The sequence below is a fragment of the Styela clava genome, chromosome 15, assembly GCF_964204865.1.
Source record: "Styela clava chromosome 15, kaStyClav1.hap1.2, whole genome shotgun sequence".
In the NCBI taxonomy this organism is placed as follows: domain Eukaryota; kingdom Metazoa; phylum Chordata; class Ascidiacea; order Stolidobranchia; family Styelidae; genus Styela; species Styela clava.
Window position 1 is genome coordinate 7,517,708 of NC_135264.1, and position 15,843 is coordinate 7,533,550.

The 15,843-nt window shown below is 46.4% G+C and overlaps 60 non-coding genes and 19 pseudogenes across 60 annotated transcripts; all 79 read right to left on the bottom strand.

The window, feature by feature from the left end:
- Positions 1-46: 46 nt before the first annotated feature.
- LOC144412861 (5S ribosomal RNA) lies at positions 47-155 on the bottom strand (annotated as a pseudogene).
- Positions 156-236: 81 nt separating this feature from the next.
- On the bottom strand, positions 237-355 carry LOC144418316 (5S ribosomal RNA; annotated as a pseudogene).
- An 81-nt stretch (positions 356-436) lies between these two features.
- On the bottom strand, positions 437-555 carry LOC144418366 (5S ribosomal RNA). Its single transcript, XR_013473450.1, has one exon. It is a non-coding gene; the product is annotated as a 5S ribosomal RNA (ribosomal RNA).
- An 81-nt stretch (positions 556-636) lies between these two features.
- LOC144418378 (5S ribosomal RNA) lies at positions 637-755 on the bottom strand. The gene has a single exon (XR_013473452.1). It is a non-coding gene; the product is annotated as a 5S ribosomal RNA (ribosomal RNA).
- An 81-nt stretch (positions 756-836) lies between these two features.
- On the bottom strand, positions 837-955 carry LOC144416116 (5S ribosomal RNA). Its single transcript, XR_013472010.1, has one exon. It is a non-coding gene; the product is annotated as a 5S ribosomal RNA (ribosomal RNA).
- An 81-nt stretch (positions 956-1,036) lies between these two features.
- On the bottom strand, positions 1,037-1,155 carry LOC144413918 (5S ribosomal RNA). Its single transcript, XR_013469808.1, has one exon. It is a non-coding gene; the product is annotated as a 5S ribosomal RNA (ribosomal RNA).
- An 81-nt stretch (positions 1,156-1,236) lies between these two features.
- On the bottom strand, positions 1,237-1,355 carry LOC144417336 (5S ribosomal RNA). Its single transcript, XR_013473230.1, has one exon. It is a non-coding gene; the product is annotated as a 5S ribosomal RNA (ribosomal RNA).
- Positions 1,356-1,436: 81 nt separating this feature from the next.
- Positions 1,437-1,555, bottom strand: LOC144415237 (5S ribosomal RNA). Its single transcript, XR_013471129.1, has one exon. It is a non-coding gene; the product is annotated as a 5S ribosomal RNA (ribosomal RNA).
- An 85-nt stretch (positions 1,556-1,640) lies between these two features.
- LOC144416321 (5S ribosomal RNA) lies at positions 1,641-1,759 on the bottom strand. The gene has a single exon (XR_013472214.1). It is a non-coding gene; the product is annotated as a 5S ribosomal RNA (ribosomal RNA).
- Positions 1,760-1,840: 81 nt separating this feature from the next.
- Positions 1,841-1,959, bottom strand: LOC144416361 (5S ribosomal RNA). Its single transcript, XR_013472254.1, has one exon. It is a non-coding gene; the product is annotated as a 5S ribosomal RNA (ribosomal RNA).
- Positions 1,960-2,040: 81 nt separating this feature from the next.
- LOC144411924 (5S ribosomal RNA) lies at positions 2,041-2,158 on the bottom strand (annotated as a pseudogene).
- An 81-nt stretch (positions 2,159-2,239) lies between these two features.
- LOC144417362 (5S ribosomal RNA) lies at positions 2,240-2,358 on the bottom strand. The gene has a single exon (XR_013473255.1). It is a non-coding gene; the product is annotated as a 5S ribosomal RNA (ribosomal RNA).
- Positions 2,359-2,439: 81 nt separating this feature from the next.
- LOC144412862 (5S ribosomal RNA) lies at positions 2,440-2,548 on the bottom strand (annotated as a pseudogene).
- Positions 2,549-2,629: 81 nt separating this feature from the next.
- Positions 2,630-2,748, bottom strand: LOC144418317 (5S ribosomal RNA; annotated as a pseudogene).
- Positions 2,749-2,829: 81 nt separating this feature from the next.
- Positions 2,830-2,948, bottom strand: LOC144418389 (5S ribosomal RNA). The gene has a single exon (XR_013473453.1). It is a non-coding gene; the product is annotated as a 5S ribosomal RNA (ribosomal RNA).
- Positions 2,949-3,029: 81 nt separating this feature from the next.
- LOC144418400 (5S ribosomal RNA) lies at positions 3,030-3,148 on the bottom strand. Its single transcript, XR_013473454.1, has one exon. It is a non-coding gene; the product is annotated as a 5S ribosomal RNA (ribosomal RNA).
- Positions 3,149-3,229: 81 nt separating this feature from the next.
- LOC144416118 (5S ribosomal RNA) lies at positions 3,230-3,348 on the bottom strand. Its single transcript, XR_013472012.1, has one exon. It is a non-coding gene; the product is annotated as a 5S ribosomal RNA (ribosomal RNA).
- Positions 3,349-3,429: 81 nt separating this feature from the next.
- Positions 3,430-3,548, bottom strand: LOC144413929 (5S ribosomal RNA). The gene has a single exon (XR_013469819.1). It is a non-coding gene; the product is annotated as a 5S ribosomal RNA (ribosomal RNA).
- Positions 3,549-3,629: 81 nt separating this feature from the next.
- Positions 3,630-3,748, bottom strand: LOC144417744 (5S ribosomal RNA; annotated as a pseudogene).
- Positions 3,749-3,829: 81 nt separating this feature from the next.
- On the bottom strand, positions 3,830-3,948 carry LOC144415238 (5S ribosomal RNA). Its single transcript, XR_013471130.1, has one exon. It is a non-coding gene; the product is annotated as a 5S ribosomal RNA (ribosomal RNA).
- An 85-nt stretch (positions 3,949-4,033) lies between these two features.
- Positions 4,034-4,152, bottom strand: LOC144416322 (5S ribosomal RNA). The gene has a single exon (XR_013472215.1). It is a non-coding gene; the product is annotated as a 5S ribosomal RNA (ribosomal RNA).
- Positions 4,153-4,233: 81 nt separating this feature from the next.
- On the bottom strand, positions 4,234-4,352 carry LOC144417312 (5S ribosomal RNA). Its single transcript, XR_013473206.1, has one exon. It is a non-coding gene; the product is annotated as a 5S ribosomal RNA (ribosomal RNA).
- Positions 4,353-4,433: 81 nt separating this feature from the next.
- On the bottom strand, positions 4,434-4,552 carry LOC144417440 (5S ribosomal RNA). Its single transcript, XR_013473333.1, has one exon. It is a non-coding gene; the product is annotated as a 5S ribosomal RNA (ribosomal RNA).
- Positions 4,553-4,633: 81 nt separating this feature from the next.
- Positions 4,634-4,752, bottom strand: LOC144418012 (5S ribosomal RNA; annotated as a pseudogene).
- An 81-nt stretch (positions 4,753-4,833) lies between these two features.
- Positions 4,834-4,952, bottom strand: LOC144418401 (5S ribosomal RNA; annotated as a pseudogene).
- An 81-nt stretch (positions 4,953-5,033) lies between these two features.
- On the bottom strand, positions 5,034-5,152 carry LOC144416701 (5S ribosomal RNA). The gene has a single exon (XR_013472594.1). It is a non-coding gene; the product is annotated as a 5S ribosomal RNA (ribosomal RNA).
- Positions 5,153-5,233: 81 nt separating this feature from the next.
- On the bottom strand, positions 5,234-5,352 carry LOC144414430 (5S ribosomal RNA). Its single transcript, XR_013470320.1, has one exon. It is a non-coding gene; the product is annotated as a 5S ribosomal RNA (ribosomal RNA).
- Positions 5,353-5,433: 81 nt separating this feature from the next.
- LOC144418275 (5S ribosomal RNA) lies at positions 5,434-5,552 on the bottom strand (annotated as a pseudogene).
- An 81-nt stretch (positions 5,553-5,633) lies between these two features.
- On the bottom strand, positions 5,634-5,752 carry LOC144416702 (5S ribosomal RNA). The gene has a single exon (XR_013472595.1). It is a non-coding gene; the product is annotated as a 5S ribosomal RNA (ribosomal RNA).
- An 81-nt stretch (positions 5,753-5,833) lies between these two features.
- LOC144417810 (5S ribosomal RNA) lies at positions 5,834-5,952 on the bottom strand. Its single transcript, XR_013473388.1, has one exon. It is a non-coding gene; the product is annotated as a 5S ribosomal RNA (ribosomal RNA).
- An 81-nt stretch (positions 5,953-6,033) lies between these two features.
- LOC144416544 (5S ribosomal RNA) lies at positions 6,034-6,152 on the bottom strand. Its single transcript, XR_013472437.1, has one exon. It is a non-coding gene; the product is annotated as a 5S ribosomal RNA (ribosomal RNA).
- Positions 6,153-6,233: 81 nt separating this feature from the next.
- Positions 6,234-6,352, bottom strand: LOC144415596 (5S ribosomal RNA). Its single transcript, XR_013471488.1, has one exon. It is a non-coding gene; the product is annotated as a 5S ribosomal RNA (ribosomal RNA).
- Positions 6,353-6,432: 80 nt separating this feature from the next.
- LOC144416458 (5S ribosomal RNA) lies at positions 6,433-6,551 on the bottom strand. Its single transcript, XR_013472351.1, has one exon. It is a non-coding gene; the product is annotated as a 5S ribosomal RNA (ribosomal RNA).
- An 85-nt stretch (positions 6,552-6,636) lies between these two features.
- On the bottom strand, positions 6,637-6,755 carry LOC144418411 (5S ribosomal RNA). Its single transcript, XR_013473455.1, has one exon. It is a non-coding gene; the product is annotated as a 5S ribosomal RNA (ribosomal RNA).
- Positions 6,756-6,836: 81 nt separating this feature from the next.
- Positions 6,837-6,955, bottom strand: LOC144417922 (5S ribosomal RNA). The gene has a single exon (XR_013473400.1). It is a non-coding gene; the product is annotated as a 5S ribosomal RNA (ribosomal RNA).
- Positions 6,956-7,036: 81 nt separating this feature from the next.
- On the bottom strand, positions 7,037-7,155 carry LOC144416545 (5S ribosomal RNA). The gene has a single exon (XR_013472438.1). It is a non-coding gene; the product is annotated as a 5S ribosomal RNA (ribosomal RNA).
- An 81-nt stretch (positions 7,156-7,236) lies between these two features.
- LOC144415597 (5S ribosomal RNA) lies at positions 7,237-7,355 on the bottom strand. The gene has a single exon (XR_013471489.1). It is a non-coding gene; the product is annotated as a 5S ribosomal RNA (ribosomal RNA).
- An 80-nt stretch (positions 7,356-7,435) lies between these two features.
- LOC144416459 (5S ribosomal RNA) lies at positions 7,436-7,554 on the bottom strand. Its single transcript, XR_013472352.1, has one exon. It is a non-coding gene; the product is annotated as a 5S ribosomal RNA (ribosomal RNA).
- Positions 7,555-7,639: 85 nt separating this feature from the next.
- On the bottom strand, positions 7,640-7,758 carry LOC144417845 (5S ribosomal RNA; annotated as a pseudogene).
- Positions 7,759-7,839: 81 nt separating this feature from the next.
- On the bottom strand, positions 7,840-7,958 carry LOC144418422 (5S ribosomal RNA). Its single transcript, XR_013473456.1, has one exon. It is a non-coding gene; the product is annotated as a 5S ribosomal RNA (ribosomal RNA).
- Positions 7,959-8,039: 81 nt separating this feature from the next.
- Positions 8,040-8,158, bottom strand: LOC144415990 (5S ribosomal RNA). The gene has a single exon (XR_013471884.1). It is a non-coding gene; the product is annotated as a 5S ribosomal RNA (ribosomal RNA).
- An 81-nt stretch (positions 8,159-8,239) lies between these two features.
- Positions 8,240-8,358, bottom strand: LOC144415598 (5S ribosomal RNA). The gene has a single exon (XR_013471490.1). It is a non-coding gene; the product is annotated as a 5S ribosomal RNA (ribosomal RNA).
- Positions 8,359-8,439: 81 nt separating this feature from the next.
- Positions 8,440-8,558, bottom strand: LOC144416460 (5S ribosomal RNA). Its single transcript, XR_013472353.1, has one exon. It is a non-coding gene; the product is annotated as a 5S ribosomal RNA (ribosomal RNA).
- Positions 8,559-8,643: 85 nt separating this feature from the next.
- Positions 8,644-8,762, bottom strand: LOC144417846 (5S ribosomal RNA; annotated as a pseudogene).
- An 81-nt stretch (positions 8,763-8,843) lies between these two features.
- On the bottom strand, positions 8,844-8,962 carry LOC144411921 (5S ribosomal RNA). Its single transcript, XR_013469022.1, has one exon. It is a non-coding gene; the product is annotated as a 5S ribosomal RNA (ribosomal RNA).
- Positions 8,963-9,043: 81 nt separating this feature from the next.
- Positions 9,044-9,162, bottom strand: LOC144416636 (5S ribosomal RNA). The gene has a single exon (XR_013472529.1). It is a non-coding gene; the product is annotated as a 5S ribosomal RNA (ribosomal RNA).
- An 81-nt stretch (positions 9,163-9,243) lies between these two features.
- Positions 9,244-9,362, bottom strand: LOC144416559 (5S ribosomal RNA). Its single transcript, XR_013472452.1, has one exon. It is a non-coding gene; the product is annotated as a 5S ribosomal RNA (ribosomal RNA).
- An 81-nt stretch (positions 9,363-9,443) lies between these two features.
- LOC144417847 (5S ribosomal RNA) lies at positions 9,444-9,562 on the bottom strand (annotated as a pseudogene).
- An 81-nt stretch (positions 9,563-9,643) lies between these two features.
- On the bottom strand, positions 9,644-9,762 carry LOC144411932 (5S ribosomal RNA). Its single transcript, XR_013469023.1, has one exon. It is a non-coding gene; the product is annotated as a 5S ribosomal RNA (ribosomal RNA).
- An 80-nt stretch (positions 9,763-9,842) lies between these two features.
- Positions 9,843-9,961, bottom strand: LOC144415447 (5S ribosomal RNA). Its single transcript, XR_013471339.1, has one exon. It is a non-coding gene; the product is annotated as a 5S ribosomal RNA (ribosomal RNA).
- Positions 9,962-10,042: 81 nt separating this feature from the next.
- Positions 10,043-10,161, bottom strand: LOC144417508 (5S ribosomal RNA; annotated as a pseudogene).
- Positions 10,162-10,242: 81 nt separating this feature from the next.
- Positions 10,243-10,361, bottom strand: LOC144416668 (5S ribosomal RNA). The gene has a single exon (XR_013472561.1). It is a non-coding gene; the product is annotated as a 5S ribosomal RNA (ribosomal RNA).
- An 81-nt stretch (positions 10,362-10,442) lies between these two features.
- LOC144411943 (5S ribosomal RNA) lies at positions 10,443-10,561 on the bottom strand. The gene has a single exon (XR_013469024.1). It is a non-coding gene; the product is annotated as a 5S ribosomal RNA (ribosomal RNA).
- An 81-nt stretch (positions 10,562-10,642) lies between these two features.
- On the bottom strand, positions 10,643-10,761 carry LOC144417013 (5S ribosomal RNA). The gene has a single exon (XR_013472905.1). It is a non-coding gene; the product is annotated as a 5S ribosomal RNA (ribosomal RNA).
- An 85-nt stretch (positions 10,762-10,846) lies between these two features.
- LOC144417606 (5S ribosomal RNA) lies at positions 10,847-10,965 on the bottom strand (annotated as a pseudogene).
- Positions 10,966-11,050: 85 nt separating this feature from the next.
- On the bottom strand, positions 11,051-11,169 carry LOC144411954 (5S ribosomal RNA). Its single transcript, XR_013469025.1, has one exon. It is a non-coding gene; the product is annotated as a 5S ribosomal RNA (ribosomal RNA).
- Positions 11,170-11,250: 81 nt separating this feature from the next.
- Positions 11,251-11,369, bottom strand: LOC144415655 (5S ribosomal RNA). The gene has a single exon (XR_013471547.1). It is a non-coding gene; the product is annotated as a 5S ribosomal RNA (ribosomal RNA).
- Positions 11,370-11,450: 81 nt separating this feature from the next.
- On the bottom strand, positions 11,451-11,569 carry LOC144416991 (5S ribosomal RNA). The gene has a single exon (XR_013472883.1). It is a non-coding gene; the product is annotated as a 5S ribosomal RNA (ribosomal RNA).
- Positions 11,570-11,650: 81 nt separating this feature from the next.
- LOC144412550 (5S ribosomal RNA) lies at positions 11,651-11,768 on the bottom strand (annotated as a pseudogene).
- An 81-nt stretch (positions 11,769-11,849) lies between these two features.
- On the bottom strand, positions 11,850-11,968 carry LOC144417463 (5S ribosomal RNA; annotated as a pseudogene).
- An 81-nt stretch (positions 11,969-12,049) lies between these two features.
- Positions 12,050-12,168, bottom strand: LOC144411965 (5S ribosomal RNA). Its single transcript, XR_013469026.1, has one exon. It is a non-coding gene; the product is annotated as a 5S ribosomal RNA (ribosomal RNA).
- Positions 12,169-12,249: 81 nt separating this feature from the next.
- LOC144411977 (5S ribosomal RNA) lies at positions 12,250-12,368 on the bottom strand. Its single transcript, XR_013469028.1, has one exon. It is a non-coding gene; the product is annotated as a 5S ribosomal RNA (ribosomal RNA).
- An 81-nt stretch (positions 12,369-12,449) lies between these two features.
- LOC144417371 (5S ribosomal RNA) lies at positions 12,450-12,568 on the bottom strand. Its single transcript, XR_013473264.1, has one exon. It is a non-coding gene; the product is annotated as a 5S ribosomal RNA (ribosomal RNA).
- Positions 12,569-12,653: 85 nt separating this feature from the next.
- LOC144415239 (5S ribosomal RNA) lies at positions 12,654-12,772 on the bottom strand. Its single transcript, XR_013471131.1, has one exon. It is a non-coding gene; the product is annotated as a 5S ribosomal RNA (ribosomal RNA).
- An 85-nt stretch (positions 12,773-12,857) lies between these two features.
- Positions 12,858-12,976, bottom strand: LOC144414073 (5S ribosomal RNA). Its single transcript, XR_013469964.1, has one exon. It is a non-coding gene; the product is annotated as a 5S ribosomal RNA (ribosomal RNA).
- Positions 12,977-13,057: 81 nt separating this feature from the next.
- Positions 13,058-13,176, bottom strand: LOC144417014 (5S ribosomal RNA). The gene has a single exon (XR_013472906.1). It is a non-coding gene; the product is annotated as a 5S ribosomal RNA (ribosomal RNA).
- Positions 13,177-13,261: 85 nt separating this feature from the next.
- LOC144417607 (5S ribosomal RNA) lies at positions 13,262-13,380 on the bottom strand (annotated as a pseudogene).
- Positions 13,381-13,465: 85 nt separating this feature from the next.
- LOC144411988 (5S ribosomal RNA) lies at positions 13,466-13,584 on the bottom strand. Its single transcript, XR_013469029.1, has one exon. It is a non-coding gene; the product is annotated as a 5S ribosomal RNA (ribosomal RNA).
- Positions 13,585-13,665: 81 nt separating this feature from the next.
- LOC144415656 (5S ribosomal RNA) lies at positions 13,666-13,784 on the bottom strand. The gene has a single exon (XR_013471548.1). It is a non-coding gene; the product is annotated as a 5S ribosomal RNA (ribosomal RNA).
- An 81-nt stretch (positions 13,785-13,865) lies between these two features.
- LOC144416992 (5S ribosomal RNA) lies at positions 13,866-13,984 on the bottom strand. Its single transcript, XR_013472884.1, has one exon. It is a non-coding gene; the product is annotated as a 5S ribosomal RNA (ribosomal RNA).
- An 81-nt stretch (positions 13,985-14,065) lies between these two features.
- LOC144412551 (5S ribosomal RNA) lies at positions 14,066-14,183 on the bottom strand (annotated as a pseudogene).
- Positions 14,184-14,264: 81 nt separating this feature from the next.
- Positions 14,265-14,383, bottom strand: LOC144417464 (5S ribosomal RNA; annotated as a pseudogene).
- Positions 14,384-14,464: 81 nt separating this feature from the next.
- LOC144411999 (5S ribosomal RNA) lies at positions 14,465-14,583 on the bottom strand. The gene has a single exon (XR_013469030.1). It is a non-coding gene; the product is annotated as a 5S ribosomal RNA (ribosomal RNA).
- Positions 14,584-14,664: 81 nt separating this feature from the next.
- On the bottom strand, positions 14,665-14,783 carry LOC144412010 (5S ribosomal RNA). Its single transcript, XR_013469031.1, has one exon. It is a non-coding gene; the product is annotated as a 5S ribosomal RNA (ribosomal RNA).
- An 81-nt stretch (positions 14,784-14,864) lies between these two features.
- Positions 14,865-14,983, bottom strand: LOC144417372 (5S ribosomal RNA). The gene has a single exon (XR_013473265.1). It is a non-coding gene; the product is annotated as a 5S ribosomal RNA (ribosomal RNA).
- An 85-nt stretch (positions 14,984-15,068) lies between these two features.
- On the bottom strand, positions 15,069-15,187 carry LOC144415240 (5S ribosomal RNA). Its single transcript, XR_013471132.1, has one exon. It is a non-coding gene; the product is annotated as a 5S ribosomal RNA (ribosomal RNA).
- An 85-nt stretch (positions 15,188-15,272) lies between these two features.
- LOC144414084 (5S ribosomal RNA) lies at positions 15,273-15,391 on the bottom strand. Its single transcript, XR_013469975.1, has one exon. It is a non-coding gene; the product is annotated as a 5S ribosomal RNA (ribosomal RNA).
- Positions 15,392-15,472: 81 nt separating this feature from the next.
- Positions 15,473-15,591, bottom strand: LOC144414923 (5S ribosomal RNA). The gene has a single exon (XR_013470814.1). It is a non-coding gene; the product is annotated as a 5S ribosomal RNA (ribosomal RNA).
- An 81-nt stretch (positions 15,592-15,672) lies between these two features.
- LOC144415525 (5S ribosomal RNA) lies at positions 15,673-15,791 on the bottom strand. Its single transcript, XR_013471417.1, has one exon. It is a non-coding gene; the product is annotated as a 5S ribosomal RNA (ribosomal RNA).
- Positions 15,792-15,843: the final 52 nt, after the last annotated feature.

Here is a 15,843-nt window from a genome sequence, read left to right on the forward strand (position 1 = left end):
GCAGTTGTTGGAAAACAGAGCAAAATCGAATGAAACGGCGACAAAAAGCCTACGACACTCGGTATTCCCAGCCGGTCACCCATGCAAGTACTAACCGAGCCCGACATTGCTTAACATCCGAGATCGAGTGCATTCAACGTGGTATGGTTGTAGGCGATAAAGTAGTAGTCTATTCGGCTATTTGTATTTCGCAGTTGTTGGAAAACAGAGCAAAATCGAATGAAACGGCGACGAAAAGCCTACGACACTCGGTATTCCCAGCCGGTCACCCATGCAAGTACCAACCGAGCCCGACATTGCTTAACTTCCGAGATCGAACGATAACGGGTGCATTCAACGTGGTATGGTTGTAGGCGATAAAGTAGTAATCTATTCGGCTATTTGTATTTCGCAGTTGTTGGAAAACAGAGCAAAATCGAATGAAACGGCGACAAAAAGCCTACGACACTCGGTATTCCCAGCCGGTCACCCATGCAAGTACTAACCGAGCCCGACATTGCTTAACTTCCGAGATCGAACGAGATCGGGTGCATTCAACGTGGTATGGTTGTAGGCGATAAAGTAGTAGTCTATTCGGCTATTTGTATTTTGCAGTTGTTGGAAAATAGAGCAAAATCGAATGAAACGGCGACGAAAAGCCTACGACACTCGGTATTCCCAGCCGGTCACCCATGCAAGTACTAACCGAGCCCGACATTGCTTAACTTCCGAGATCGAACGAGATCGGGTGCATTCAACGTGGTATGGTTGTAGGCGATAAAGTAGTAGTCTATTCGGCTATTTGTATTTCGCAGTTGTTGGAAAACAGAGCAAAATCGAATGAAACGGCGACAAAAAGCCTACGACACTCGGTATTCCCAGCCGGTCACCCATGCAAGTACTAACCGAGCCCGAAATTGCTTAACTTCCGAGATCGAACGAGATCGGGTGCATTCAACGTGGTATGGTTGTAGGCGATAAAGTAGTAGTCTATTCGGCTATTTGTATTTCGCAGTTGTTGGAAAACAGAGCAAAATCGAATGAAGCGGCGACGAAAAGCCTACGACACTCGGTATTCCCAGCCGGTCACCCATTCAAGTACTAACCGAGCCCGACATTGCTTAACTTCCGAGATCGAACGAGATCGGGTGCATTCAACGTGGTATGGTTGTAGGCGATAAAGTAGTAGTCTATTCGGCTATTTGTATTTCGCAGTTGTTGGAAAACAGAGCAAAATCGAATGAAACGGCGACGAAAAGCCTACGACACTCGGTATTTCCAGCCGGTCACCCATGCAAGTACTAACCGAGCCCGACATTGCTTAACTTCCGAGATCGAACGAGATCGAGAGCATTCAACGCGGTATGGTTGTAGGCGATAAAGTAGTAGTCTATTCGGCTATTTGTTTTTTGAAGTTGTTGGAAAACAGAGCAAAATCGAATGAAGCGGCGACGAAAAGCCTACGACACTCGGTATTCCCAGCCGGTCACCCATGCAAGTACTAACCGAGCCCGACATTGCTTAACTTCCGAGATCGAACGAGATCGGGTGCATTCAACGTGGTATGGTTGTAGTCGATAAAGTAGGAGTCTGTTCTGCTATTTGTATTTTGCAGTTGTTAGAAAACAGAGAAAAAACGAATGGAACGGCGACGAAAAAAAAGCCTACGACACTCGGTATTCCCAGCCGGTCACCCATGCAAGTACTAACCGAGCCCGACATTGCTTAACTTCCGGGATCGAACGAGATCGGGTGCATTCAACGTGGTATGGTTGTAGGCGATAAAGTAGTAGTCTATTCGGCTATTTGTATTTCGCAGTTGTTGGAAAACAGAGCAAAATCGAATGAAACGGCGACGAAAAGCCTACGACACTCGGTATTCCCAGCCGGTCACCCATGCAAGTACTAACCAAGCCCGACATTGCTTAACTTCCGAGATCGAACAAGATCGGGTGCATTCAACGTGGTATGGTTGCAGGCGATAAAGTAGTAGTCTATTCGGCTATTTGTATTTCGCAGTCGTTAGAAAACACAGCAAAATCGAATGAAACGACGACGAAAAGCTTACGACACTCGGTATTCCCAGCCGGTCACCCATGCAAGTACCAACCGAACCCGACATTGCTTAACTTCCGAGATCGACGAGATCGGGTGCATTCAACGTGGTATGGTTGTAGGCGATAAAGTAGTAGTCTATTCGGCTATTTGTATTTCGCAGTTGTTGGAAAACAGAGCAAAATCGAATGAAACGGCGACGAAAAGCCTACAACACTCGGTATTCCCAGCCGGTCACCCAAGCAAGTACTAACCGAGCCCGACATTGCTTAACTTCCGAGATCGAACGAGATCGGGTGCATTCAACGTGGTATGGTTGTAGGCAATAAAGTAGTAGTCTATTCGGCTATTTGTATTTTGCAGTTGTTGGAAAACAGAGCAAAATCGAATGAAACGGCGACAAAAAGCCTACGACACTCGGTATTCCCAGCCGGTCACCCATGCAAGTACTAACCGAGCCCGACATTGCTTAACATCCGAGATCGAGTGCATTCAACGTGGTATGGTTGTAGGCGATAAAGTAGTAGTCTATTCGGCTATTTGTATTTCGCAGTTGTTGGAAAACAGAGCAAAATCGAATGAAACGGCGACGAAAAGCCTACGACACTCGGTATTCCCAGCCGGTCACCCATGCAAGTACCAACCGAGCCCGACATTGCTTAACTTCCGAGATCGAACGATAACGGGTGCATTCAACGTGGTATGGTTGTAGGCGATAAAGTAGTAATCTATTCGGCTATTTGTATTTCGCAGTTGTTGGAAAACAGAGCAAAATCGAATGAAACGGCGACAAAAAGCCTACGACACTCGGTATTCCCAGCCGGTCACCCATGCAAGTACTAACCGAGCCCGACATTGCTTAACTTCCGAGATCGAACGAGATCGGGTGCATTCAACGTGGTATGGTTGTAGGCGATAAAGTAGTAGTCTATTCGGCTATTTGTATTTTGCAGTTGTTGGAAAATAGAGCAAAATCGAATGAAACGGCGACGAAAAGCCTACGACACTCGGTATTCCCAGCCGGTCACCCATGCAAGTACTAACCGAGCCCGACATTGCTTAACTTCCGAGATCGAACGAGATCGGGTGCATTCAACGTGGTATGGTTGTAGGCGATAAAGTAGTAGTCTATTCGGCTATTTGTATTTCGCAGTTGTTGGAAAACAGAGCAAAATCGAATGAAACGGCGACAAAAAGCCTACGACACTCGGTATTCCCAGCCGGTCACCCATGCAAGTACTAACCGAGCCCGAAATTGCTTAACTTCCGAGATCGAACGAGATCGGGTGCATTCAACGTGGTATGGTTGTAGGCGATAAAGTAGTAGTCTATTCGGCTATTTGTATTTCGCAGTTGTTGGAAAACAGAGCAAAATCGAATGAAGCGGCGACGAAAAGCCTACGACACTCGGTATTCCCAGCCGGTCACCCATTCAAGTACTAACCGAGCCCGACATTGCTTAACTTCCGAGATCGAACGAGATCGGGTGCATTCAACGTGGTATGGTTGTAGGCGATAAAGTAGTAGTCTATTCGGCTATTTGTATTTCGCAGTTGTTGGAAAACAGAGCAAAATCGAATGAAACGGCGACGAAAAGCCTACGACACTCGGTATTTCCAGCCGGTCACCCATGCAAGTACTAACCGAGCCCGACATTGCTTAACTTCCGAGATCGAACGAGATCGTGAGCATTCAACGCGGTATGGTTGTAGGCGATAAAGTAGTAGTCTATTCGGCTATTTGTTTTTTGAAGTTGTTGGAAAACAGAGCAAAATCGAATGAAGCGGCGACGAAAAGCCTACGACACTCGGTATTCCCAGCCGGTCACCCATGCAAGTACTAACCGAGCCCGACATTGCTTAACTTCCGAGATCGAACGAGATCGGGTGCATTCAACGTGGTATGGTTGTAGTCGATAAAGTAGGAGTCTGTTCTGCTATTTGTATTTTGCAGTTGTTAGAAAACAGAGAAAAAACGAATGGAACGGCGACGAAAAAAAAGCCTACGACACTCGGTATTCCCAGCCGGTCACCCATGCAAGTACTAACCGAGCCCGACATTGCTTAACTTCCGGGATCGAACGAGATCGGGTGCATTCAACGTGGTATGGTTGTAGGCAATAAAGTAGTAGTCTATTAGGCTATTTGTATTTCGCAGTTGTTGGAAAACAGAGCAAAATCGAATGAAACGGCGACGAAAAGCCTACGACACTCGGTATCCCCAGCCGGTCACCCATGCAAGTACTAACCGAGCCCGACATTGCTTAACTTCCGAGATCGAACGAGATCGGGTGCATCCACCGTGGTATGGTTGTAGGCGATAAAGTAGTAGTCTATTCGGCTATTTGTATTTCGCAGTTGTTAGAAAACAGAGCAAAATCGAATGAAACGGCGACGAAAAGCCTACGACACTCGGTATTCCTAGCCGGTCACCCATGCAAGTACTAACCAAGCCCGACATTGCTTAACTTCCGAGATCGAACAAGATCGGGAGCATTCAACGTGGTATGATTGTAGGCGATGAAGTAGTAGTCTATTCGGCTATTTGTATTTCGCAGTTGTTAGAAAACACAGCAAAATCGAATGAAACGGCGACGAAAAGCCTACGACACTCGGTATTCCCAGCCGGTCACCGATGCAAGTACTAACCGAGCCAGACATTGCTTAACTTCCGAGATCGAACGAGATCGGGTGCATTCAACGTAGTATGGTTGTAGGCGATAAAGTAGTAGTCTATTCGGCTATTTGTATTTCGCAGTTGTTGGAAAACAGAGCAAAATCGAATGAAACGGCGACGAAAAGCCTACGACACTCGGTTTTCCCATTCGATCACCCATGCAAGTACTAACCGAGCCCGACATTGCTTAACTTCCGAGATCGAACGATAACGGGTGCATTCAACGTGGTATGGTTGTAGGCAATAAAGTAGTAGTCTATTCGGCTATTTGTATTTCGCAGTTGTTGGAAAACAGAGCAAAATCGAATGAAACGGCGACAAAAAGCCTACGACACTCGGTATTCCCAGCCGTTCACCCATGCAAGTACTAACCGAGCCCGACATTGCTTAACTTCCGAGATCGAACGAGATCGGGTGCATTCAACGTGGTATGGTTGTAGGCGATAAAGTAGTAGTCTATTCGGCTATTTGTATTTCGCAGTTGTTGGAAAACAGAGCAAAATCGAATGAAACGGCGACGAAAAGCCTACGACACTCGGTATTCCCAGCCGGTCACCCATGCAAGTACTAACCGAGCCCAACTTTGCTTAACTTCCGAGATCGAACGAGATCGGGTGCATTCAACGTGGTATGGTTGTAGGCGATAAAGTAGTAGTCTATTCGGCTATTTGTATTTCGCAGTTGTTGGAAAACAGAGCAAAATCGAATGAAACGGCGACGAAAAGCCTACGACACTCGGTATTCCCAGCCGGTCACCCATGCATGTACTAACCGAGCCCGACATTGCTTAACTTCCGAGATCGAACGATAACGGGTGCATTCAATGTGGTATGGTTGTAGGCAATAAAGTAGTAGTCTATTCGGCTATTTGTATTTCGCAGTTGTTGGAAAACAGAGCAAAATCGAATGAAACGGCGACAAAAAGCCTACGACACTCGGTATTCCCAGCCGTTCACCCATGCAAGTACTAACCGAGCCCGACATTGCTTAACTTCCGAGATCGAACGAGATCGGGTGCATTCAACGTGGTATGGTTGTAGGCGATAAAGTAGTAGTCTATTCGGCTATTTGTATTTCGCAGTTGTTGGAAAACAGAGCAAAATCGAATGAAACGGCGACGAAAAGCCTACGACACTCGGTATTCCCAGCAGGTCACCCATGCAAGTACTAACCGAGCCCAACATTGCTTAACTTCCGAGATCGAACGAGATCGGGTGCATTCAACGTGGTATGGTTGTAGGCGATAAAGTAGTAGTCTATTCGGCTATTTGTATTTCGCAGTTGTTGGAAAACAGAGCAAAATCGAATGAAACGGCGACGAAAAGCCTACGACACTCGGTATTCCCAGCCGGTCACCCATGCATGTACTAACCGAGCCCGACATTGCTTAACTTCCGAGATCGAACGAGATCGGGTGCATTCAACGTGGTATGGTTGTAGACGATAAAGTAGTAGTCTATTCGGCTATTTGTATTTCGCAGTTGTTGGAAAACAGAGCAAAATCGAATGAAACGGCGACGAAAAGCCTACGACACTCGGTATTCCCAGCCGGTCACCCATGCAAGTACTAACCGAGCCCGACATTGCTTAACTTCCAAGATCGAACGAGATCGGGTGCATTCAACGTGGTATGGTTGTAGGCGTTAAAGTAGTAGTCTATTCGGCTATTTGTATTTTGCAGTTGTTGGAAACAGAGCAAAATCGAATGAAGCGGCGACGAAAAGCCTACGACACTCGGTATTCCCAGCCGGTCACCCATGCAAGTACTAACCGAGCCCGACATTGCTTAACTTCCGAGATCGAACGAGATCGGGTGCATTCAACATGGTATGGTTGTAGTCGATAAAGTAGTAGTCTGTTCTGCTATTTGTATTTTGCAGTTGTTAGAAAACAGAGAAAAAACGAATGGAACGGCGACGAAAAAAAAGCCTACGACACTCGGTATTCCCAGCCGGTCACCCATGCAAGTACTAACCGAGCCCGACATTGCTTAACTTCCGAGATCGAACGAGATCGGGTGCATTCAACGTGGTATGGTTGTAGGCGATAAAGTAGTAGTCTATTCGGCTATTTGTATTTCGCAGTTGTTGGAAAACAGAGCAAAATCGAATGAAACGGCGACGAAAAGCCTACGACACTCGGTATTCCCAGCAGGTCACCCATGCAAGTACTAACCGAGCCCAACATTGCTTAACTTCCGAGATCGAACGAGATCGGGTGCATTCAACGTGGTATGGTTGTAGGCGATAAAGTAGTAGTCTATTCGGCTATTTGTATTTCGCAGTTGTTGGAAAACAGAGCAAAATCGAATGAAACGGCGACGAAAAGCCTACGACACTCGGTATTCCCAGCCGGTCACCCATGCATGTACTAACCGAGCCCGACATTGCTTAACTTCCGAGATCGAACGAGATCGGGTGCATTCAACGTGGTATGGTTGTAGACGATAAAGTAGTAGTCTATTCGGCTATTTGTATTTCGCAGTTGTTGGAAAACAGAGCAAAATCGAATGAAACGGCGACGAAAAGCCTACGACACTCGGTATTCCCAGCCGGTCACCCATGCAAGTACTAACCGAGCCCGACATTGCTTAACTTCCAAGATCGAACGAGATCGGGTGCATTCAACGTGGTATGGTTGTAGGCGTTAAAGTAGTAGTCTATTCGGCTATTTGTATTTTGCAGTTGTTGGAAACAGAGCAAAATCGAATGAAGCGGCGACGAAAAGCCTACGACACTCGGTATTCCCAGCCGGTCACCCATGCAAGTACTAACCGAGCCCGACATTGCTTAACTTCCGAGATCGAACGAGATCGGGTGCATTCAACATGGTATGGTTGTAGTCGATAAAGTAGTAGTCTGTTCTGCTATTTGTATTTTGCAGTTGTTAGAAAACAGAGAAAAAACGAATGGAACGGCGACGAAAAAAAAGCCTACGACACTCGGTATTCCCAGCCGGTCACCCATGCAAGTACTAACCGAGCCCGACATTGCTTAACTTCCGAGATCGAACGATAACGGGTGCATTCAACGTGGTATGGTTGTAGGCGATAAAGTAGTAGTCTATTCGGCTATTTGTATTTCGCAGTTGTTGGAAAACAGAGCAAAATCGAATGAAACGGCGACAAAAAGCCTACGACACTCGGTATTCCCAGCCGGTCACCCATGCAAGTACTAACCGAGCCCGACATTGCTTAACTTCCGAGATCGAACGAGATCGGGTGCATTCAACGTGGTATGGTTGTAGGCGATAAAGTAGTAGTCTATTCGGCTATTTGTATTTCGCAGTTGTTGGAAAACAGAGCAAAATTGAATGAAACGGCGACGAAAAGCCTACGACACTTGGTATTCCCAGCCGGTCACCCATGCAAGTACTAACCGAGCCAGACATTGCTTAACTTCCGAGATCGAACGAGATCGGGTGCATTCAACGTGGTATGGTTGTAGGCGATAAAGTAGTAGTCTATTCGGCTATTTGTATTTCGCAGTTGTTGGAAAACAGAGCAAAATCGAATGAAACGGCGATGAAAAGCCTACGACACTCGGTATTCCCAGCCGGTCACCCATGCAAGTACTAACCGAGCCCGACATTGCTTAACTTCCAAGATCGAACGAGATCGGGTGCATTCAACGTGGTATGGTTGTAGGCGTTAAAGTAGTAGTCTATTCGGCTATTTGTATTTTGCAGTTGTTGGAAAACAGAGCAAAATCGAATGAAGCGGCGACGAAAAGCCTACGACACTCGGTATTCCCAGCCGGTCACCCATGCAAGTACTAACCGAGCCCGACATTGCTTAACTTCCGAGATCGAACGAGATCGGGTGCATTCAACATGGTATGGTTGTAGTCGATAAAGTAGTAGTCTGTTCTGCTATTTGTATTTTGCAGTTGTTAGAAAACAGAGAAAAAACGAATGGAACGGCGACGAAAAAAAAGCCTACGACACTCGGTATTCCCAGCCGGTCACCCATGCAAGTACTAACCGAGCCCGACATTGCTTAACTTCCGAGATCGAACGATAACGGGTGCATTCAACGTGGTATGGTTGTAGGCGATAAAGTAGTAGTCTATTCGGCTATTTGTATTTCGCAGTTGTTGGAAAACAGAGCAAAATCGAATGAAACGGCGACAAAAAGCCTACGACACTCGGTATTCCCAGCCGGTCACCCATGCAAGTACTAACCGAGCCCGACATTGCTTAACTTCCGAGATCGAACGAGATCGGGTGCATTCAACGTGGTATGGTTGTAGGCGATAAAGTAGTAGTCTATTCGGCTATTTGTATTTCGCAGTTGTTGGAAAACAGAGCAAAATCGAATGAAACGGCGACGAAAAGCCTACGACAGTCGGTATTCCCAGCCGGTCACCCATGCAAGTACTAACCGAGCCCAACATTGCTTAACTTCCGAGATCGAACGAGATCGGGTGCATTCAACGTGGTATGGTTGTAGGCGATAAAGTAGTAGTCTATTCGGCTATTTGTATTTCGCAGTTGTTGGAAAACAGAGCAAAATTGAATGAAACGGCGACGAAAAGCCTACGACACTCGGTATTCCCAGCCGGTCACCCATGCAAGTACTAACCGAGCCAGACATTGCTTAACTTCCGAGATCGAACGAGATCGGGTGCATTCAACGTGGTATGGTTGTAGGCGATAAAGTAGTAGTCTATTCGGCTATTTGTATTTCGCAGTTGTTGGAAAACAGAGCAAAATCGAATGAAACGGCGATGAAAAGCCTACGACACTCGGTATTCCCAGCCGGTCACCCATGCAAGTACTAACCGAGCCCGACATTGCTTAACTTCCGAGATCGAACGATAACGGGTGCATTCAACGTGGTATGGTTGTAGGCGATAAAGTAGTATTCTATTCGGCTATTTGTATTTTGCAGTTGTTGGAAAACAGAGCAAAATCGAATGAAACGGCGACAAAAAGCCTACGACACTCGGTATTCCCAGCCGGTCACCCATGCAAGTACTAACCGAGCCCGACATTGCTTAACTTCCGAGATCGAACGAGATCGGGTGCATTCAACGTGGTATGGTTGTAGGCGATAAAGTAGTAGTCTATTCGGCTATTTGTATTTCGCAGTTGTTGGAAAACAGAGCAAAATCGAATGAAAAGCGACGAAAAGCCTACGACACTCGGTATTCCCAGCCGGTCACCCATGCAAGTACTAACCGAGCCCAACATTGCTTAACTTCCGAGATCAAACGAGATCGGGTGCATTCAACGTGGTATGGTTGTAGGCAATAAAGTAGTAGTCCATTCGGCTATTTGTATTTCGCAGTTGTTGGAAAACAGAGCAAAATCGAATGAAACGGCGACGAAAAGCCTACGACACTCGGTATTTCCAGCCGGTCACCCATGCAAGTACTAACCGAGCCCGACATTGCTTAAATTCCGAGATCGAACGAGATCGGGTGCATTCAACGTGGTATGGTTGTAGGCGATAAAGTAGTAGTCTATTCGGCTATTTGTATTTCGCAGTTGTTGGAAAACAGAGCAAAATCGAATGAAACGGCGACGAAAAGCCTACGACACTCGGTATTCCCAGCCGGTCACCCATGCAAGTACTAACCGAGCCCGACATTGCTTAACTTCCGAAATCGAACGAGATCGAGTGCATTCAACGTGGTATGGTTGTAGGCGATAAAGTAGTAGTCTATTCGGCTATTTGTATTTTGCAGTTGTTGGAAAACAGAGCAAAATCGAATGAAGCGGCGACGAAAAGCCTACGACACTCGGTATTCCCAGCCGGTCACCCATGCAAGTACTAACCGAGCCCGACATTGCTTAACTTCCGAGATCGAACGAGATCGGGTGCATTCAACGTGGTATGGTTGTAGGCGATAAAGTAGTAGTCTATTCGGCTATTTGTATTTTGCAGTTGTTGGAAAACAGAGCAAAATCGAATGAAGCGGCGACGAAAAGCCTACGACACTCGGTATTTCCAGCCGGTCACCCATGCAAGTACTAACCGAGCCCGACATTGCTTAACTTCCGAGATCGAACGAGATCGGGTGCATTCAACGTGGTATGGTTGTAGTCGATAAAGTAGTAGTCTGTTCTGCTATTTGTATTTTGCAGTTGTTAGAAAACAGAGAAAAAACGAATGGAACGGCGACGAAAAAAAAGCCTACGACACTCGGTATTCCCAGCCGGTCACCCATGCAAGTACTAACCGAGCCCGACATTGCTTAATTTCCGGGATCGAACGAGATCGGGTGCATTCAACGTGGTATGGTTGTAGGCAATAAAGTGGTAGTCTATTCGCCTATTTGTATTTCGCAGTTGTTGGAAAACAGAGCAAAATCGAATGAAACGGCAACGAAAAAAAAGCCTACGACACTCGGTATTCCCAGCCGGTCACCCATGCAAGTACTAACCGAGCCCGACATTGCTTAACTTCCGAGATCGAACGAGATCGGGTGCATTCAACGTGGTATGGTTGTAGGCAATAAAGTAGTAGTCTATTCGGCTATTTGTATTTCGCAGTTGTTGGAAAACAGAGCAAAATCGAATGAAACGGCGAGGAAAAGCCTACGACACTCGGTATTCCCAGCCGGTCACCCATGCAAGTACTAACCGAGCCCGACATTGCTTAACTTCCGAGATCGAACGAGATCGGGTGCATTCACCGTGGTATGGTTGTAGGCGATAAAGTAGTAGTCTATTCGGCTATTTGTATTTCGCAGTTGTTAGAAAACAGAGCAAAATCGAATGAAACGGCGACGAAAAGCCTACGACACTCGGTATTCCCAGCCGGTCACCCATGCAAGTACTAACCAAGCCCGACATTGCTTAACTTCCGAGATCGAACAAGATCGGGAGCATTCAACGTGGTATAGTTGTAGGCGATGAAGTAGTAGTCTATTCGGCTATTTGTATTTCGCAGTTGTTAGAAAACACAGCAAAATCGAATGAAACGACGACGAAAAGCTTACGACACTCGGTATTCCCAGCCTGTCACCCATGCAAGTACTAACCGAACCCGACATTGCTTAACTTCCGAGATCGACGAGATCGGGTGCATTCAACGTGGTATGGTTGTAGGCGATAAAGTAGTAGTCTATTCGGCTATTTGTATTTCGCAGTTGTTGGAAAACAGAGCAAAATCGAATGAAACGGCGACGAAAAGCCTACGACACTCGGTATTCCCAGCCGGTCACCTATGCAAGTACTAACCGAGCTCGACATTGCTTAACTTCCGAGATCGAACGAGATCGGGTGCATTCAACGTGGTATGGTTGTAGGCGATAAAGTAGTAGTCTATTCGGCTATTTGTATTTTGCAGTTGTTGGAAAACAGAGCAAAATCGAATGAAACGGCGACGAAAAGCCTACGACACTCGGTATTCCCAGCCGGTCACCCATGCAAGTACTAACCGAGCCCGACATTGCTTAACTTCCGAGATCGAACGAGATCGGGTGCATTCAACGTGGTATGGTTGTAGGCGATAAAGTAGTAGTCTATTCGGCTATTTGTATTTTGCAGTTGTTGGAAAACAGAGCAAAATCGAATGAAACGGCGACGAAAAGCCTACGACACTCGGTATTCCCAGCCGGTCACCCATGCAAGTACTAACCGAGCCCGACATTGCTTAACTTCCGAGATCGAACGAGATCGGGTGCATTCAACGTGGTATGGTTGTAGGCGATAAAGTTTTAGTCTATTCGGCTATTTGTATTTCGCAGTTGTTGGAAAACAGAGCAAAATCGAATGAAGCGGCGACGAAAAGCCTACGACACTCGGTATTCCCAGCCGGTCACCCATGAAAGTACTAACCGAGCCCGAAATTGCTTAACTTCCGAGATCGAACGAGATCGGGTGCATTCAACGTGGTATGGTTGTAGTCGATAAAGTAGTAGTCTGTTCTGCTATTTGTATTTTGCAGTTGTTAGAAAACAGAGAAAAAACGAATGGAACGGCGACGAAAGAAAAGCCTACGACACTCGGTATTCCCAGCCGGTCACCCATGCAAGTACTAACCGAGCCCGACATTGCTTAACTTCCGAGATCGAACGAGATCGGGTGCATTCAACGTGGTATGGTTGTAGTCGATAAAGTAGTAGTCTGTTCTGCTATTTGAATTTTGCAGTTGTTAGAAAACAGAGAAAAAACGAATGGAACGGCGACGAAAAAAAAGCCTACGACACTCGGTATTCCCAGCCGGTCACCCATGCAAGTACTAACCAAGCCCGACATTGCTTAACTTCCGAGATCGAACGAGATCGGGTGCATTCAACGTGGTATGGTTGTAGGCGATAAAGTAGTAGTCTATTCGGCTATTTGTATTTTGCAGTTGTTGGAAAACAGAGCAAAATCGAATGAAGCGGCGACGAAAAGCCTACGACACTCGGTATTTCCAGCCGGTCACCCATGCAAGTACTAACCGAGCCCGACATTGCTTAACTTCCGAGATCGAACGAGATCGGGTGCATTCAACGTGGTATGGTTGTAGTCGATAAAGTAGTAGTCTGTTCTGCTATTTGTATTTTGCAGTTGTTAGAAAACAGAGAAAAAACGAATGGAACGGCGACGAAAAAAAAGCCTACGACACTCGGTATTCCCAGCCGGTCACCCATGCAAGTACTAACCGAGCCCGACATTGCTTAATTTCCGGGATCGAACGAGATCGGGTGCATTCAACGTGGTATGGTTGTAGGCAATAAAGTGGTAGTCTATTCGCCTATTTGTATTTCGCAGTTGTTGGAAAACAGAGCAAAATCGAATGAAACGGCAACGAAAAAAAAGCCTACGACACTCGGTATTCCCAGCCGGTCACCCATGCAAGTACTAACCGAGCCCGACATTGCTTAACTTCCGAGATCGAACGAGATCGGGTGCATTCAACGTGGTATGGTTGTAGGCAATAAAGTAGTAGTCTATTCGGCTATTTGTATTTCGCAGTTGTTGGAAAACAGAGCAAAATCGAATGAAACGGCGAGGAAAAGCCTACGACACTCGGTATTCCCAGCCGGTCACCCATGCAAGTACTAACCGAGCCCGACATTGCTTAACTTCCGAGATCGAACGAGATCGGGTGCATTCACCGTGGTATGGTTGTAGGCGATAAAGTAGTAGTCTATTCGGCTATTTGTATTTCGCAGTTGTTAGAAAACAGAGCAAAATCGAATGAAACGGCGACGAAAAGCCTACGACACTCGGTATTCCCAGCCGGTCACCCATGCAAGTACTAACCAAGCCCGACATTGCTTAACTTCCGAGATCGAACAAGATCGGGAGCATTCAACGTGGTATAGTTGTAGGCGATGAAGTAGTAGTCTATTCGGCTATTTGTATTTCGCAGTTGTTAGAAAACACAGCAAAATCGAATGAAACGACGACGAAAAGCTTACGACACTCGGTATTCCCAGCCTGTCACCCATGCAAGTACTAACCGAACCCGACATTGCTTAACTTCCGAGATCGACGAGATCGGGTGCATTCAACGTGGTATGGTTGTAGGCGATAAAGTAGTAGTCTATTCGGCTATTTGTATTTCGCAGTTGTTGGAAAACAGAGCAAAATCGAATGAAACGGCGACGAAAAGCCTACGACACTCGGTATTCCCAGCCGGTCACCTATGCAAGTACTAACCGAGCTCGACATTGCTTAACTTCCGAGATCGAACGAGATCGGGTGCATTCAACGTGGTATGGTTGTAGGCGATAAAGTAGTAGTCTATTCGGCTATTTGTATTTTGCAGTTGTTGGAAAACAGAGCAAAATCGAATGAAACGGCGACGAAAAGCCTACGACACTCGGTATTCCCAGCCGGTCACCCATGCAAGTACTAACCGAGCCCGACATTGCTTAACTTCCGAGATCGAACGAGATCGGGTGCATTCAACGTGGTATGGTTGTAGGCGATAAAGTAGTAGTCTATTCGGCTATTTGTATTTTGCAGTTGTTGGAAAACAGAGCAAAATCGAATGAAACGGCGACGAAAAGCCTACGACACTCGGTATTCCCAGCCGGTCACCCATGCAAGTACTAACCGAGCCCGACATTGCTTAACTTCCGAGATCGAACGAGATCGGGTGCATTCAACGTGGTATGGTTGTAGGCGATAAAGTTTTAGTCTATTCGGCTATTTGTATTTCGCAGTTGTTGGAAAACAGAGCAAAATCGAATGAAGCGGCGACGAAAAGCCTACGACACTCGGTATTCCCAGCCGGTCACCCATGAAAGTACTAACCGAGCCCGAAATTGCTTAACTTCCGAGATCGAACGAGATCGGGTGCATTCAACGTGGTATGGTTGTAGTCGATAAAGTAGTAGTCTGTTCTGCTATTTGTATTTTGCAGTTGTTAGAAAACAGAGAAAAAACGAATGGAACGGCGACGAAAGAAAAGCCTACGACACTCGGTATTCCCAGCCGGTCACCCATGCAAGTACTAACCGAGCCCGACATTGCTTAACTTCCGAGATCGAACGAGATCGGGTGCATTCAACGTGGTATGGTTGTAGTCGATAAAGTAGTAGTCTGTTCTGCTATTTGAATTTTGCAGTTGTTAGAAAACAGAGAAAAAACGAATGGAACGGCGACGAAAAAAAAGCCTACGACACTCGGTATTCCCAGCCGGTCACCCATGCAAGTACTAACCAAGCCCGACATTGCTTAACTTCCGAGATCGAACGAGATCGGGTGCATTCAACGTGGTATGGTTGTAGGCAATAAAGTAGTAGTCTATTCGGCTATTTGTATTTCGCAGTTGTTAGAAAAGAGAGCAAAATCGAATGAAACGGCGACGAAAAGCCTACGACACTCGGTATTCCCAGCCGGTCACCCATGCAAGTACTAACCTAGCCCGACATTGCTTAACTTCCGAGATCGAACGAGATCGGGTGCATTCACCGTGGTATGGTTGTAGGCGATAAAGTAGTAGTCTATTTGGCTATTTGTATTTCGCAGTTGTTAGAAAACAGAGCAAAATCGAATGAAACGGCGACGAAAAGCCTACGACACTCGGTATTCCCAGCCGGTCACCCATGCAAGTACTAACCAAGCCCGACATTGCTTAACTTCCGAGATCGAACAAGATCGGGTGCATTCAACGTGGTATGGTTGTAGGCGATAAAGTAGTAGTCTATTCGGCTATTTGTATTTTGCAGTTGTTAGAAAACA